Consider the following 19,068-nt stretch of genomic DNA (forward strand, 5'->3'; position numbering starts at 1 on the left):
GGAATCGGACGAAATCAACGCCCAGGTTCCTATTTTGCCCGGAAGCATCCAGAACACCCGAGAACCGCCAGAGAGGGGGCACAGGGCCACCAAACCCTAGGCCGGCGCGGCCAAGGGGGGGGCCGCGCCCCCCTATAGTGTGGCCACCCTGTCAGCCCTCCTGCGCCGCCTCTTCGCCTATTTAAAGCCTCCGTCGCGAAAACCCTGATACGTTCGACGAAACCAGAGAAAACCTTCCAGAGCCGCCGCCATCGCGAAGCCAAGATCTGGGGGACAGGAGTCTCTGTTCCGGCACGCCGCCGAGACGGGGAAGTGCCCCCGGAAGGCTTCTCCATCGACACCGCTGCCATCTCCACCGCCATCTTCATCACCGCTGCTGTCTCCCATGAGGAGGGAGTAGTTCTCTGATACGTCTCCGACGTATCGATAATTTCTTATGTTCCATGCCACATTATTGATGTTATCTACATGTTTTATGCACACTTTATGTCATATTCGTGCATTTTCTGGAACTAACCTATTAACAAGATGCCGAAGAGCCGATTCTTTGTTTTTTGTTTTTGGTTTCAGAAATCCTAGTAACGAAATATTCTCGGAATTGGACGAAATCAACGCCCAGGGTCCTATTTTGCCACGAAGCTTCCAGAAGACCGAAGAGGAGACGAAGTGGGGCCACGAGGTGGCCACACCCTAGGGCGGCGCGGCCCCCCCTTGGCCACGCGGCCCTGTGGTGTGGGCCCCTCGTGCCGCCTCCTGACCTGCCCTTCCGCCTACTTAAAGCCTCCGTCGCAAAAACCCCCAGTACCGAGAGCCACGATACGGAAAACCTTACTGAGACGCCGCCGCCGCCAATCCCATCTCGGGGGATTCAGGAGATCTTCTCCGGCACCCTGCCGGAGAGGGGATTCATCTCCCGGAGGACTCTACGCCGCCATGGTCGCCTCCGGAGTGATGTGTGAGTAGTCTACCCCTGGACTATGGGTCCATAGCAGTAGCTAGATGGTTGTCTTCTCCCCATTGTGCTTAATTGTCGGATCTTGTGAGCTGCCTAACATGATCAAGATCATCTATCTGTAATTCTATATGTTGCGTTTGTTGGGATCCGATGAATAGAGAATACTTGTTATGTTGATTATCAAAGTTATGTCTATGTGTTGTTTATGATCTTGCATGCTCTCCGTTATTAGTAGATGCTCTGGCCAAGTTGATGCTAGTAACTCCAAGAGGGAGTATTTATGCTCGATAGTGGGTTCATGTCTCCGTGAATCTGGAGGGGTGACAAGAACCTCTAAGGTTATGGATGTGCTGTTGCCACTAGGGATAAAACATTGGTGCTATGTTCAAGGATGTAGTCACTGATTACATTACGCGCAATACTTAATGCAATTGTTTGTTGTTAGCAACTTAATACTGGAGGGGGTTCAGATGATAACCTGAAGGTGGACTTTTTAGGCATAGATGCATGCTGGATAGCGGTCTATGTACTTTGTTGTAATGCCCAATTAAATCTCACAATACTCATCATAATATGTATGTGCATGGTCATGCCCTCTCTATTTGTCAATTGCCCAACTGTAATTTGTTCACCCAACATGCTGTTTATCTTATGGGAGAGACACCTCTAGTGAACTGTGGACCCCGGTCCAATTCTCTATACTGAAATACAATCTCTGTAATACTTGTTCTACTGTTTTCGCAAACAATCATCATCCACACTATACATCTAATCCTTTGTTATGACAAGCGGTGAGATTGACAACCTCATCTGTTTCGTTGGGGCAAAGTACTTTGGTTGTGTTGTGCGGGTTCCACGTTGGCGCGGAATCTACGGTGTTGCGCCGCACTACATCCCGCCGCCATCAACCTTCAACGTGCTTCTTGGCTCCTACTGGTTCGATAAACCTTGGTTTCATACTGAGGGAAAACTTGCCGCTGTACGCATCACACCTTCCTCTTGGGGTTCCCAACGGACGCGTGTTGTACGCGTATCAAGCAACTTTTTCTGGCGCCGTTGCCGGGGAGATCAAGACACGCTGCAAGGGGAGTCTCCACTTCCCAATCTCTTTACTTTGATTTTGTCTTGCTTAGTTTTATTTACTACTTTGTTTGCTGCACTAAATCAAAATACAAAAAAATTAGTTGCTAGTTTTACTTTATTTGCTATCTTGTTTGCTATATCAAAAACACAAAAAAATTAGTTACTTGCATTTACTTTATCTAGTTTGCTTTATTTACTGTTGCTAAAATGGGTACCCCTGAAAATACTAAGTTGTGTGACTTCACAACCACAAATAATAATGATTTCTTATGCACACCTATTGCTCCACCTGCTACTACAGCAGAATTCTTTGAAATTAAACCTGCTTTACTGAATCTTGTTATGCGAGAGCAATTTTCTGGTGTTAGTTTTGATGATGCTGCTGCCCATCTTAATAATTTTGTTGAATTGTGTGAAATGCAAAAGTATAAAGATGTAGATGGTGACATTATAAAATTAAAATTGTTCCCTTTCTCATTAAGAGGAAGAGCTAAAGATTGGTTGCTATCTCTGCCTAAGAATAGTATTGATTCATGGACTAAATGCAAGGATGCTTTTATTGGTAGATATTATCCCCCTGCTAAAATTATATCTTTGAGGACTAGCATAATGAATTTTAAACAATTAGATACTGAACATGTTGCACAAGCATGGGAAAGAATGAAATCTCTGGTTAAAAATTGCCCAACCCATGGACTGACTACTTGGATGATCATCCAAACCTTCTATGCAGGACTAAATTTTTCTTCACGGAATTTATTGGATTCAGCTGCTGGAGGTACCTTTATGTCCATCACTCTTGGTGAAGCAACAAAGCTTCTCGATAATATGATGATCAACTACTCTGAATGGCACACGGAAAGAGCTCTACAAGGTAAGAAGATAAATTCTGTCGAAGAAACCTCTTCCTTGAGTGATAAGATTGATGCTATTATGTCTATGCTTGTGAATGATAGGACTAATGTTGATCCTAATAATGTTCCGTTAGCTTCATTGGTTGCCCAAGAAGAACATGTTGATGTAAACTTCATTAAAAATAATAATTTCAACAACAATGCTTACCAGAACAATTCTAGTAACAACTATAGGCCATATCCTTATAATAATGGCAACGGCTATGGTAATTCTTATGGGAATTCTTACAACAATAATAGGAACACACCCCCTGGACTTGAAGCCATGCTTAAAGAATTTATTAGTACACAAACTGCTTTTAACAAATCTGTTGAAGAAAAGCTTGGGAAAATTGATATACTTGCTTCTAAAGTCGATAGCCTTGCTGCTGATGTTGATCTTTTGAAATCGAAAGTTATGCCTAATGAGAATCATCATAATAAAATTGTTACTACAGCAAATGCCATCCAAGTTAGAATTAATGAGAATATAAGACTAATGGCTGAACTGCGTGCTAGGTGGGATAGAGAAGAAAATGAAAAACTAGCTAAAGAGAAGAATGTAGCTAAAGTTTGGACTATTACCACCACAAGTAATGTTGATTCTTCACATGTTGCTGCACCTCCTACTATTAATAATAAAAGAATTGGTGTTAGCAATGTTTCCACTTCTAATGCAAAGCGAGAAACCGCCCGAAATCGTTGCTAAAGCTGAAACCACTGTGATAAACCGCTAAATTTTTTTCCAACATTGGGGATGATGATCCCATTGATTTAGATTATAATGGTTTGAATTTTGATGATTTCCACATCTCTGAAGTTATAAAGTTCTTGCAAAAACTTGCTAAAAGTCCTAATGCTAGTGCTATAAATTTGGCTTTCACGCAACATATTACAAATGCTCTCATAAAAGCTAGAGAAGAGAAACTAGAGCGCGAAGCCTCTATTCCTAGAAAGCTAGAGGATGGTTGGGAGCCCATCATTAAGATAAAGGTTAAAGATTTTGATTGTAATGCTTTATGTGATCTTGGTGCAAGTATTTCTGTTATGCCTAAGAAAATTTATAATATGCTTGACTTGCCACCATTGAAAAATTGTTATTTGGATGTTAATCTTGCTGATCATTCTACAAAGAAACCTTTGGGGAAAGTTGATAATGTTCGCATTACCGTTAACAATAACCTTGTCCCCGTTGATTTTGTTGTCTTGGATATTGAGTGCAATGCATCTTGTCCCATTATATTGGGAAGACCTTTTCTTCGAACTATTGGTGCTACTATTGATATGAAGGAAGGTAATATAAAATATCAATTTCCTCTCAAGAAAGGTATGGAACACTTCCCTAGAAAGAGAATGAAGTTACCTTTTGATTCTATTATTAGAACAAATTATGATGTTGACACTTCGTCTCTTGATAATACTTGATACACACTTTCTGCGCCTAGCTGAAAGGCGTTAAAGAAAAGCGCTTATGGGAGACAACCCATGGTTTTTACCTACAGTACTTTGTTTTTATTTTGTGTCTTGGAAGTTGTTTACTACTGTAGCAACCTCTCCTTATCTTAGTTTAGTGTTTTGTTGTGCCAAGTAAAGTCGTTGATAGAAAAGTTCATACTAGATTTGGATTACTGCGCAGAAACAGATTTCTTTGCTGTCACGAATCTGGGCTGTTTTCTCTGTAGGTAACTCAGAAAATTATGCCAATTTACTTGAGTGATCCTCAGATATGTACGCAACTTTCATTCAATTTGAGCATTTTCATTTGAGCAAGTCTGGTGCCTCGATAAAATTCGTCAATACGAACTGTTCTGTTTTGACAGATTCTGCCTTTTATTTCGCATTGCCTCTTTTGCTATGTCGGATGAATTTCTTTGATCCATTAATGTCCAGTAGCTTTATGCAATATCCAGAAGTGTTAAGAATGATTGTGTCACCTCTGAACATTTTAATTTTTATTGTCGCTAACCCTCTAATGAGTTGTTCTAAGTTTGGTGTGGAGGAAGTTTTCAAGGATCAAGAGAGGAGTATGATGCAACATGATCAAGGAGAGTGAAAGCTCTAAGCTTGGGGATGCCCCGGTGGTTCACCCCTACATATTCTAAGAAGACTCAAGCGTCTAAGCTTGGGGATGCCCAAGGCATCCCCTTCTTCATCGACAACATTATCAGGTTCCTCCCCTGAAACTATATTTTTATTCCATCACATCTTATGTGCTTTGCTTGGAGCGTCGGTTTGTTTTTGTTTTTGTTTTGTTTGAATAAAATGGATCCTAGCATTCACTTTATGGGAGAGAGACACGCTCCACTGTAGCATATGGACAAGTATGTCCTTAGTTTCTACTCATAGTATTCATGGCGAAGTTTCTTCTTCGTTAAATTGTTATATGGTTGGAATTGGAAAATGATACATGTAGTAATTGCTATAAATGTCTTGGGTAATGTGATACTTGGCAATTGTTGTGCTCATGTTTAAGCTCTTGCATCATATGCTTTGCACCCATTAATGAAGAAATACATAGAGCATGCTAAAATTTGGTTTGCATATTTGGTCTCTCTAAGGTCTAGATAATTTCTAGTATTGAGTTTGAACAACAAGGAAGACGGTGTAGAGTCTTATAATGTTTACAATGTGTCTTTTATGTGAGTTTTGCTGCACCGGTTCATCCTTGTGTTTGTTTCAAATAAGCCTTGCTAGCCTAAACCTTGTATCGAGAGGGAATACTTCTCATGCATCCAAAATACTTGAGCCAACCACTATGCCATTTGTGTCCACCATACCTACCTACTACATGGTATTTCTCCGCCATTCCAAAGTATATTGCTTGAGTGCTACCTTTAAAATTCCATCATTCACCTTTGCAATATATAGCTCATGGGACAAATAGCTTAAAAACTATTGTGGTATTGAATATGTACTTATGCACTTTATCTCTTATTAAGTTGCTCGTTGTGCGATAACCATGCTCCTGGGGACGCCATCAACTATTCTTTGTTGAATATCATGTGAGTTGCTATGCATGTCCGTCTTGTCTGAAGTAAGAGAGATCTACCACCTTATGGTTAAGCACGCATATTGTTAGATAAGAACATTGGGCCGCTAACTAAAGCCATGATCCATGGTGGAAGTTTCAGTTTTGGACAATATCCTCAATCTCATATGAGAAAATTATTAATTGTTGTTACATGCTTATGCATAAAAGAGGAGTCCATTATCTGTTGTCTATGTTGTCCCGGTATGGATGTCTAAGTTGAGAATAATCAATAGCGAGAAATCCAATGCGAGCTTTCTCCTTAGACCTTTGTACAGGCGGCATAGAGGTACCCCTTTGTGACACTTGGTTAAAACATGTGCATTGTGATGATCCGGTAGTCCAAGCTAATTAGGACAAGGTGCGGGCACTATTAGTATACTATGCATGAGGCTTGCAACTTGTAAGATATAATTTACATGATACATATGCTTTATTACTACCGTTGACAAAATTGTTTCATGTTTTCAAAATCAAAGCTCTAGCACAAATATAGCAATCGATGCTTTTCCTCTATGGAGGACCATTCTTTTACTTTCAATGTTGAGTCAGTTCACCTATTTCTCTCCACCTCAAGAAGCAAACACTTGTGTGAACTGTGCATTGATTCCTACATATTTGCATATTGCACTTGTTATATTACTCTATGTTGACAATATCCATGAGATATACATGTTATAAGTTGAAAGCAACCGCTGAAACTTAATCTTCCTTTGTGTTGCTTCAATGCCTTTACTTTGAATTATTGCTTTATGAGTTAACTCTTATGCAAGACTTATTGATGCTTGTCTTGAAGTACTATTCATGAAAAGTCTTTGCTATATGATTCACTTGTTTACTCATGTCATATACATTGTTTTGATCGTTGCATTCACTACATATGCTTTACAAATAGTATGATCAAGGTTATGATGGCATGTCACTCCAGAAATTATCTTTGTTATCGTTTTACCTGCTCGGGACGAGCAGAACTAAGCTTGGGGATGCTGATACGTCTCCGACGTATCGATAATTTCTTATGTTCCATGCCACATTATTGATGTTATCTACATGTTTTATGCACACTTTATGTCATATTCGTGCATTTTCTGGAACTAACCTATTAACAAGATGCCGAAGAGCCGATTCTTTGTTTTACTGTTTTTGGTTTCGTAAATCCTAGTAACGAAATATTCTCGGAATTGGACGAAATCAACGCCCAGGGTCCTATTTTGCCACGAAGCTTCCAGAAGACCGAAGAGGAGACGAAGTGGGGCCACGAGGTGGCCACACCCTAGGGCGGCGCGGCCCCCCCTTGGCCGTGTGGCCCTGTGGTGTGGGCCCCTCGTGCCGCCTCCTGACCTGCCCTTCCGCCTACTTAAAGCCTCCGTCGCAAAACCCCCAGTACCGAGAGCCACGATACGGAAAACCTTACTGAGATGCCGCCGCCGCCAATCCCATCTCGGGGGATTCAGGAGATCTTCTCCGGCACCCTTCCGGAGAGGGGATTCATCTCCCGGAGGACTCTACGCCGCCATGGTCGCCTCCGGAGTGATGTGTGAGTAGTCTACCCCTGGACTATGGGTCCATAGCAGTAGCTAGATGGTTGTCTTCTCCCTATTGTGCTTAATTGTCGGATCTTGTGAGCTGCCTAACATGATCAAGATCATCTATCTGTAATTCTATATGTTTTGTTTGTTGGGATCCGATGAATAGAGAATACTTGTTATGTTGATTATCAAAGTTATGTCTATGTGTTGTTTATGATCTTGCATGCTCTCCGTTATTAGTAGATGCTCTGGCCAAGTTGATGCTAGTAACTCCAAGAGGGAGTATTTATGCTCGATAGTGGGTTCATGTCTCCGCGAATCTGGAGGGGTGACAAGAACCTCTAAGGTTATGGATGTGCTGTTGCCACTAGGGATAAAACATTGGTGCTATGTTCAAGGATGTAGTCACTGATTACATTACGCACAATACTTAATGCAATTGTCTGTTGTTAGCAACTTAATACTGGAGGGGGGTTCGGATGATAACCTGAAGGTGGACTTTTTAGGCATAGATGCATGCTGGATAGCGGTCTATGTACTTTGTCGTAATGCCCAATTAAATCTCACAATACTCATCATAATATGTATGTGCATGGTCATGCCCTCTCTATTTGTCAATTGCCCAACTGTAATTTGTTCACCCAACATGCTGTTTATCTTATGGGAGAGACACCTCTAGTGAACTGTGGACCCCGGTCCAATTCTCTATACTGAAATACAATCTACTGCAATACTGTTCTACTGTTTTCTGCAAACAATCATCATCCACACTATACATCTAATCCTTTGTTACAGCAAGCCGGTGAGATTGACAACCTCACTGTTTCGTTGGGGCAAAGTACTTTGGTTGTGTTGTGCAGGTTCCACGTTGGTGCCGGAATCTCTGGTGTTGCGCCGCACTACATCCCGCCGCCATCAACCTTCAACGTGCTTCTTGGCTCCTACTGGTTCGATAAACCTTGGTTTCATACTGAGGGAAAACTTGCCGCTGTACGCATCACACCTTCCTCTTGGGGTTCCCAACGGACGCGTGTTGTACGCGTATCATTCTCCATCGAGGCTCGGGGCTGTACCGGTAGCTATGTGGTTAATCTCTCTCCTATGTACTTCAATACAATGATCTCATGAGCTGCTTTACATGATTGAGACCCATATGATGAGCTTTGTATCGCTACTAGTTGTGTGCTACTCATGTGATGTAATTAAAGTAGTCTATTCCTCCTGCATGGTGTAAAGGTGACTAGTGTGTGCACCATGTGGTTCTTGTCATAGGCTATGATCATGATCTCTTGTAGATTGTGGAGTTAATTATCATTATGATAGTATTGATGTGATCTATTCCTCCTTCATAGTGTAATGTGGACAGTGTGTGCACTATGTTAGTTCTTGGTTTATTTTGCAATGATCTATTATGCTCTAAGGTTATTTAAATATGAACATTGAATTGTGGAGCTTGTTAACTCCGGCATTGAGGGTTCGTGTAATCCTACGCAATGTGTTCATCATCCAACAAAAGAGTGTATGTAGCACATATGAGAAAGAGTTATTTATTATGCGATCAATGTTGAGAGTGTCCACTAGTGAAAGTGTAATCCCTAGGCCTTGTTCCTAAATACTGCTATTGCTGCTTGTTTACTGTTTACTGTGTTACTACTGCTGCGTTACTACTGCTTGTTTACTGTCCTGAGCAAAGCACTTTTCTGGTGCCGTTGCTACTTATTCATACCACCTGTATTTCACTATCTCTTCGCCGAACTAGTGCACCTATTTGGTGTGTTGGGGACACAAGAGACTTCTTGCTTTGTGGTTGCAGGGTTGCATGAGAGGGATATCTTTGACCTCTTCCTCCCTGAGTTCGATAAACCTTGGGTGATCCACTTAAGGAAAAACTTGCTGCTGTTCTACAAACCTCTGCTCTTGGAGGCCCAACACTGTCTACAGGAAAAGGAGGGGGCGTAGACATCAAGCTATTTTCTGGCGCCGTTGCCGGGGAGGAAAGGTAAAAGGTACTCACACTCCGGATCTCGGCAACTAAGCTATTTTCCGCCGTTGTAAGTACTCGAAGCTATTTCCTTTAGATCCTGCAATTGCAACTTTTTGTTTCTTGTTTACACTAGTTAGGCATAATGGAAAACAGCAAAAATATGAGAGATCTTTATGAACTTTATCTTGAATTAGGACATGATGTGTTTGAAGAGAGAATTAAAAAACCCATGGAACTTTATATGAATGTTAATGGGAATGTTATTGATATGAATGCTTTGAACACTATTGTTGCTAATGCTATGGAAAATTCTAAGCTTGGGGAAGCTGGTTTTGATGAGCATGATATTTTTAGTCCCCCAAGCATTGAGGAGAAAATTTACTTTGATGATACTTTACCTCCTATTTATGATGATTATAATGATAGTAGTCTTTTGTTACCGCCTGTTATGGAGGATAAATTTGATTATGATTACAATATGCCTCCTATATTTGATGATGAGAATAATAATGATAGCTACTTTGTTGAATTTGCTCCCACTACAACTAATAAAATTGATTATGCTTATGTGGAGAGTAATAATTTTATGCATGAGACTCATGATAAGAATGCTTTATGTGATAGTTATATTGTTGAGTTTGCTCATGATGCTACTGAAAGTTATTATGAGAGAGGAAAATATGGTTGTAAAAATTTTCATGTTACTAAAACACCTCTCTATGTGCTGAAATTTTTGAAGCTACACTTGTTTTATCTTCCTATGCTTGTTACTTTGCTCTTCATGAACTTGTTTATTTACAAGATTCCTATGCATAGGAAGCATGTTAGACTTAAATGTGTTTTGGATTTGCTTCTTGATGCTCTCTTTTGCTTCAAATACTATTTCTTGCGAGTGCATCATTAAAACTGCTGAGCCCATCTTAATGGCTATAAAGAAAACTCTTCTTGGGAGATAACCCATGTGTTATTTTGCTACAGTACTTTGTTTTATATTTGTGTCTTGGAAGTTGTTTACTACTGTAGCAACCTCTCCTTATCTTAGTTTTGTGTTTTGTTGTGCCAAGTAAAGTCTTTGATAGCAAGGTTGATACTAGATTTGGATTACTGCGCAGAAACAGATTTCTTTGCTGTCACGAATCTGGGCAAAATTCTCTGTAGGTAACTCAGAAAATTATGCCAATTTACGTGAGTGATCCTCAGATATGTACGCAACTTTCATTCAATTTGAGCATTTTCATTTGAGCAAGTCTGGTGCCTCGATAAAATTCGTCAATACGAACTGTTCTGTTTTGACAGATTCTGCCTTTTATTTCGCATTGCCTCTTTTGCTATGTGGGATGGATTTCTTTGTTCCATTAAACTCCAGTAGCTTTGAGCAATGTCCAGAAGTGTTAAGAATGATTGTGTCACCTCTGAACATGTGAGTTTTTGATTATGCACTAACCCTCTAATGAGTTTGTTTCGAGTTTGGTGTGGAGGAAGTTTTCAAGGGTCAAGAGAGGAGGATGATACAATATGATCAAGGAGAGTGAAAGCTCTAAGCTTGGGGATGCCCCGGTGGTTCACCCCTGCATATATCAAGAAGACTCAAGCGTCTAAGCTTTGGGATGCCCAAGGCATCCCCTTCTTCATCGACAAATTATCAGGTTCCTCCCCTGAAACTATATTTTTATTCGGTCACATCTTATGTACTTTACTTGGAGCGTCTGTGTGCTTTTGTTTTTGTTTTTATTTGAGTAAATGCTTGTGTGGGAGAGAGACACGCTCCGCTGGTTCGTATGAACACATGTGTTCTTAGCTTTTAGTATTCATGGCGAAGTTTCTTCTTCGTTAAATTGTTATATGGTTGGAATTGGAAAATGATACATGTAGTAATTGCTATAAATGTCTTGGATAATGTGATACTTGGCAATTGTTGTGCTCATGTTTAAGCTCTTGCATCATATGCTTTGCACCCATTAATGAAGAAATACATAGAGCATGCTAAAATTTGGTTTGCATATTTGGTCTCTCTAAGGTCTAGATAATCTCTAGTATTGAGTTTGAACAACAAGGAAGACGGTGTAGAGTCTTATAATGTTTACAATATGTCTTTTATGTGAGTTTTGCTGCACCGGTTCATCCTTGTGTTTGTTTCAAATAAGCCATGCTAGCCTAAGCCTTGTATCGAGAGGGAATACTTCTCATGCATCCAAAATCCTTGAGCCAACCACTATGCCATTTGTGTCCACCATACCTACCTACTACATGGTATTTCTCCGCCATTCCAAAGTATATTGCTTGAGTGCTACCTTTAAATTCCATCATTCACCTTTACAATATATAGCTCATGGGACAAATAGCTTAAAAACTATTGTAGTATTGAATATGTACTTATGCACTTTATCTCTTATTAAGTTGCTTGTTGTGCGATAACCATGTTTCTGGGGACGCCATCAACTATTCTTTGTTGAATATCATGTGAGTTGCTATGCATGTCCGTCTTGTCTGAAGTAAGAGAGATCTACCACCTTATGGTTAAGCATGCATATTGTTAGAGAAGAACATTGGGCCGCTAACTAAAGCCATGATTCATGGTGGAAGTTTCAGTTTTGGACATATATCCTCAATCTCATATGAGAATAATAATTGTTGCCACATGCTTACGCATTAAAGAGGAGTCCATTATCTGTTGTCCATGTTGTCCCGGTATGGATGTCTAAGTTGAGAATAATCAAAAGCGAGAAATCCAAAATGCGAGCTTTCTCCTTAGACCTTTGTACAGGCGGCATGGAGGTACCCCATTGTGACACTTGGTTAAAACATGTGCATTGCGATGATCCGGTAGTCCAAGCTAATTAGGACAAGGTGCGGGCACTATTAGTATACTATGCATGAGGCTTGCAACTTGTAAGATATAATTTACATAACTCATATGCTTTATTACTACCGTTGACAAAATTGTTTCATGTTTTCAAAATCAAAGCTCTAGCACAGATATAGCAATCGATGCTTTCCTCTTTGAAGGATCATTCTTTTACTTTTATGTTGAGTCAGTTCACCTATTTCTCTCTACCTCAAGAAGCAAACACTTGTGTGAACTGTGCATTGATTCCTACATACTTGCATATTGCACTTATTATATTACTCTATGTTGACAATTATCCATGAGATATACATGTTATAAGTTGAAAGCAACCGCTGAAACTTAATCTTCCTTTGTGTTGCTTCAATGCCTTTACTTTGATTTATTGCTTTATGAGTTAACTCTTATGCAAAACTTATTGATGCTTGTCTTGAAGTACTATTCATGAAAAGTCTTTGCTATATGATTCACTTGTTTACTCATGTCATTTACATTGTTTTGATCGCTGCATTCACTACATATGCTTTACAAATAGTATGATCAAGGTTATGATGGCATGTCACTCCAGAAATTATCTTTGTTATCGTTTTACCTGCTCGGGACGAGCAGAACTAAGCTTGGGGATGCTGATACGTCTCTGACGTATCGATAATTTCTTGTGTTCCATGCCACATTATTGATGATATCTACATGTTTTATGCACACTTTATGTCATATTCGTGCATTTTCTGGAACTAACCTATTAACAAGATGCCGAAGTGCCGATTCTGTTTCTGCTGCTTTTGGTTTCAGAAATCCTAGTAACGAAATATTCTCGGAATCGGACGAAATCAATGCCCAGGTTCCTATTTTGCCCGGAAGCATCCAGAACACCCGAGAACCGCCAGAGAGGGGGCACAGGGCCACCAAACCCTAGGCCGGCGCGGCAAAGGGGGGGCCCGCGCCCCCCTATAGTGTGGCCACCCTGTCAGCCCTCCTGCGCCGCCTCTTCGCCTATTTAAAGCCTCCGTCGCGAAAACCCTGATACGTTCGACGAAACCAGAGAAAACCTTCCAGAGCCGCCGCCATCGCGAAGCCAAGATCTGGGGGACAGGAGTCTCTGTTCCGGCACGCCGCCGGGACGGGGAAGTGCCCCCGGAAGGCTTCTCCATCGACACCGCTGCCATCTCCATCGCCATCTTCATCACCGCTGCTGTCTCCCATGAGGAGGGAGTGATGCGTGTGGTTGGCACGTCCATTGGGAACCCCAAGAGGAAGGTGTGATGCGCACAGCGGCAAGTTTCCCTCAGTAAGAAACCAAGGTTTAATCGGACCAGTAGGAGTCAAGAAGCACGTTGAAGGTTGATGGCGGCGGGATGTAGTGCGGTGCAACACCAGGGATTCCGGCGCCAACGTGGAACCTGCACAACACAACCAAAGTACTTTGCCCCAACGAAACAGTGAGGTTGTCAATCTCACCGGCTTGCTGTAACAAAGGATTAACCGTATTGTGTGGAAGATGATTGTTTGCAGAAAACAGTAGAACAAGTATTGCAGTTGATTGTATTTCAGTATAGAGAATTGGACCGGGGTCCACAGTTCACTGGAGGTGTCTCTCCCATAAGACAAACAACATGTTGGGTGAACAAATTACAGTTGGGCAATTGACAAATAAAGAGGGCATGACCATGCACATACATATCATGATGAGTATAGTGAGATTTAATTGGGCATTACGACAAAGTACATAGACCGCCATCCAACTGCATCTATGCCTAAAAAGTCCACCTTCAGGTTATCATCCGAACCCCCTCCAGTATTAAGTTGCAAAGCAACAGACAATTGCATTAAGTATGGTGCGTAATGTAATCAACAACTACATCCTTAGACATAGCATCAATGTTTTATCCCTAGTGGCAACAAAGACAACACAACCTTAGAACTTTCATCATCGTCCCGGTGTCAATGCGAGCATGAACCCACTATCGAGCATAAATACTCCCTCTTGGAGTTACAAGCATCTACTTGGCCAGAGCATCTACTAGTAACGGAGAGCATGCAAGATCATAAACAACACATAGATATAACTTTGATAATCAACATAACAAGTATTCTCTATTCATCGGATCCCAACAAACGCAACATATAGAATTACAGATAGATGATCTTGATCATGTTAGGCAGCTCACAAGATCCGACAATGATAGCACAATGGGGAGAAGACAACCATCTAGCTACTGCTATGGACCCATAGTCCAGGGGTAGACTACTCACACATCACTCCGGAGGCGACCATGGCGGCGTAGAGTCCTCCGGGAGATGATTCCCCTCTCCGGCAGGGTGCCGGAGGCGATCTCCTGGATCCCCCGAGATGGGATCGGCGGCGGCGGCGTCTCTGGAAGGTTTTCCGTATCATGGCTCTCGGTACTGGGGGTTTCGCAACGGAGGCTTTAAGTAGGCGGAAGGGCAGGTCAAGAGGCGGCACGAGGGCCCCACACCACAGGGCCGCGCGGCCAAGGGGGGGGGGGGGCGCGCCGCCCTAGGGTGTGGCCCCCTCGTGGCCCCTCTTCGTCTCTTCTTCGGACTTCTGGAAGCTTCGTGGCAAAATAGGACCCTGGGCGTTGATTTCGTCCAATTCCGAGAATATTTTGTTACTAGGATTTCTGAAACCAAAAACAGCTATAAAACAAAGAATCGGCACTTCAAAGATCTTGTTAATAGGTTAGTTCCAGAAAATGCACGAATATGACATAAAGTGTGCATAAAACATGTAGATAACATCAATAATGTGGCATGGAACATAAGAAATTATCGATACGTCGGAGATGTATCAGGGAGTAGTTCTCCATCGAGGCTTGGGGCTGTACCGGTAGCTATGTGGTTAATCTCTCTCCTATGTACTTCAATACAATGATCTCATGAGCTGCTTTACATGATTGAGACCCATATGATGAGCTTTGTATCGCTACTAGTTGTGTGCTACTCATGTGATGTTATTAAAGTAGTCTATTCCTCCTGCATGGTGTAAAGGTGACTAGTGTGTGCACCATGTGGTTCTTGTCATAGGCTATGATCATGATCTCTTGTAGATTGTGGAGTTAATTATCATTATGATAGTATTGATGTGATCTATTCCTCCTTCATAGTGTAATGTGGACAGTGTGTGCACTATGTTAGTTCTTGGTTTATTTTGCAATGATCTATTATGCTCTAAGGTTATTTAAATATGAACATTGAATTGTGGAGCTTGTTAACTCCGGCATTGAGGATTCGTGTAATCCTACGCAATGTGTTCATCATCCAACAAAAGAGTGTATGTAGCACATATGAGAAAGAGTTATTTATTATGCGATCAATGTTGAGAGTGTCCACTAGTGAAAGTGTAATCCCTAGGCCTTGTTCCTAAATACTGCTATCGCTGCTTGTTTATCGTTTATCGTGTTACTACCGCTGCGTTACTACGCTTGTTTCATCGTCCCGAGCAAAGCACTTTTCTCGGTGCCGTTGCTACTTATTCATACCACCTGTATTTCACTATCTCTTCGCCGAACTAGTGCACCTATTTGGTGTGTTGGGGACACAAGAGACTTCTTGCTTTGTGGTTGCAGGGTTGCATGAGAGGGATATCTTTGACCTCTTCCTCCCTGAGTTCGATAAACCTTGGGTGATCCACTTAAGGGAAAACTTGCTGCTGTTCTACAAACCTCTGCTCTTGGAGGCCCAACACTGTCTACAGGAAAAGGAGGGGGCGTAGACATCAATCACCAAGGCCCTATTCCAGATTGGTGCTCATAAAGCTCCCGGACCAGACGGATTCCCAGCTCGTTTCTTCCATCAGAATTGGGAAACGCTGAGAGAAGAAATAGTAAGCAGCGTTCAGAATTTCTTCAGGACTAGTATTATGCCCGAAGGTGTCAATGACTCCACTATTGTGCTCATACCAAAGATGAAGAACCCCGTTGATCTAAAAGAATTCAGACCTATTAGCCTCTGCAACGTGATTTACAAGGTGATTGCTAAATGCATTGCAAACCGACTAAGGCCTATACTGAATGAGATAATCAGTCCAGAACAAAGCGCTTTTATCCCAGGAAGAATGATCACGGATAACGCCCTTATTGCATTTGAATGTATTCACACTATCCAACATGCAAATGACAAGAAAGGATCCTTTTGTGCTTACAAATTGGATCTGTCCAAAGCATATGACCGTGTTGACTGGCTATTCCTAGAAGAAGCTTTGATCAAACTCGGATTTGACACCAAGTGGATCAGTTGGGTCATGGTATGTGTTAAAACTGTCAGATACTCCATTAGATTAAATGGAGTTCTCCTTGACCCTTTCACCCCTTCTAGAGGACTCAGACAGGGAGACCCATTATCCCCCTTCTTGTTTCTTTCTGTTGCTGAAGGACTATCCAGTGTTATAAAAAGAGAAAGCAACCAAGGAAATTTAGAGGAACTGAAGATTGTTCGCAGGGCTCCAGGTATTTCTCATCTTCTTTTCGCTGACGATAGCCTCCTTTTCTTCCAAGGAAATGCGGACCAAGCTATAAGGATCAGAAACATCTTAAGCCTCTACGAGAAGGGAACTGGTCAGCAACTCAGTCCAGATAAATGCTTGATCTTCTTGGGTAATAAGTGTGACTCGAATTTGGGAAAAGAAATTGGCAACATTCTCAATATCTCTTCTGTCGGTTTTGAGGAAAAATACTTAGGACTACCGGTCCCAGAAGGACGGATGAAGAATGGCAAGTTCGTCCCAATTAAAGAAAGATACCGCAAAAAACTATCTGATTGGACGGAAAAGTATGCTTCTAGTGCTGCCAAAGAAGTTCTCATTAAAGCAGTAGCCCAAGCTATTCCTTCCTTTGCCATGAGTGTGTTCCAGTTTACATCAGGCCTATGTGAAGATCTCATGAAAATGACGAGAGAATTCTGGTGGGGCGAGGAAGATGATAAGAAACATATACATTGGTCTAGCTGGGATAAACTTATCCAAAAGAAATCGAAAGGAGGGATGGGCTTCCGAGACCTTGGTCTGTTTAACCAAGCACTGCTAGCCAAGCAAGCCTGGCGTCTCCTCGACCAGCCGGAAAGCCTATGTGCAAGATTGCTAAAAGCTAAGTACTATCCCAATGCAAATCTTATGGATACAGCTTTTGTGAAGAACCCTTCGCCTGGTTGGAAAGGGATTGCACATGGTCTGGAACTGCTAAAAAAAGGTGCAGTTTGGCGCATCAATAACGGGAAAAATTCGTATTTGGCGTGACAATTGGATTCCTAGAGGAAATCTAAAAGTTTCAGGTAATCCTTTGAAATCTAGACTGAGATGGGTTGCTGACTTAATCAACCAGGAAAATAAAGAATGGAAAGAAACTTTGATTAGAGAAATTTTCCATGACCATGACGCGGAAGAAATCCTAAAGATCCAAATCCCAAAGCAGAATGGAGAAGATCGACTTGCCTGGAATCCAGACAGCAAAGGTTTGTTCTCTGTCAAAAGTGCTTACAATCTAGCACTTGAAAGTAGATCAAACCCAATGGGCCTGGGGTCAAGTGCCCACCCAAACGGCGAAAGAAAATCATGGGAACTGATTTGGAAAGCTAATGTTCCACCAAAAGTAAGAGTTTTCGCTTGGAAGCTTGCAACCAAAGGTTTAGCAGTCCAGAATAATAGATGTAAGAGAATCAAAAAATACAGTGGAAACCTGTAACATCTGCGGTACTGAAGCTGAAACCGAATACCATGCCGTTATGTCCTGCCCTAAGGCGCGCGCCCTGCGTCTAGCCATGAGAGAATTCTGGCAACTACCCAAGGAGGAAGAGTTGTTCTACACGGGGCACGACTGGGTGCTTAACATCCTTGCAAATCATGAAGAAGACACGAGAAGCCAATTGCTCTTTATCTGGTGGAGGGCTTGGCACCTTAGAAATAACTCCATTTTTGGTGATGGTAAAGACAAGATATCCACTTCTGCTTGCTTCTTAAAAAATTACTTTAATACTACAGCGCAGATTAAAAATGGAGATGCATTTTGTGATAGAAAAGGGAAATGCAAAGTTGATAAACAAATTCCCAAAGAGAGTAAGCCAATGAAGGAATTATGCAAGGCTTCTTGGTGTAAACCTCAACCAGGTTGGATGAAAATTAACACTGATGCTTCTTTTCTAGCTGAAACAGGCACTGGCCATTGGGGAGCTATTATTCGTGATCACGAGGGAAAAACAATTCTATCGGCATGGAGCCCCATCGATCGTTGCAATAGTGCTGCTGAAGCTGAAGTCAAGGCAGCATTGGAAGGCCTCCGCATTGCTGCATGCCTCAATATGCCTACCGTACTTGAAAGTGACTGTCAATATGTGGTGGATTGTCTTTCCAATCACGTCCTGGACAGGTCCCAAGCTTGCTTTATTGTGGATGAAGCAATCGCCGTGGCTGACACTATTCCATCTCTCAAAGTAGTGAAGGTCCATAGAGATGGGAATTTGGCAGCTCACAAACTAGCAGCTTATAGCCGGTCGGTGTTGTCTAGTGGTGTTTTGCACTACTCTGTTCCAACTTGTATCAGGGAACAAGTGATGCACGAATGTAACCTGAACGAATTTGAGTAATATATAGTAAACACCTTTTCAAAAAAAAAGGGTTGTGCACTTTTTGCCTTTTTTTCTTGTCCTGATGGGTGATAGATGGTGACCTTGAGAAAAATTGGATGAACATGACAAACATCGGGGTCGTATGATATTTCCTGAAATTTCACTACTTTTTCTC

Source organism: Lolium perenne, chromosome 2 (assembly GCF_019359855.2).
Source record: "Lolium perenne isolate Kyuss_39 chromosome 2, Kyuss_2.0, whole genome shotgun sequence".
NCBI classification, from domain to species: Eukaryota; Viridiplantae; Streptophyta; class Magnoliopsida; order Poales; family Poaceae; genus Lolium; species Lolium perenne.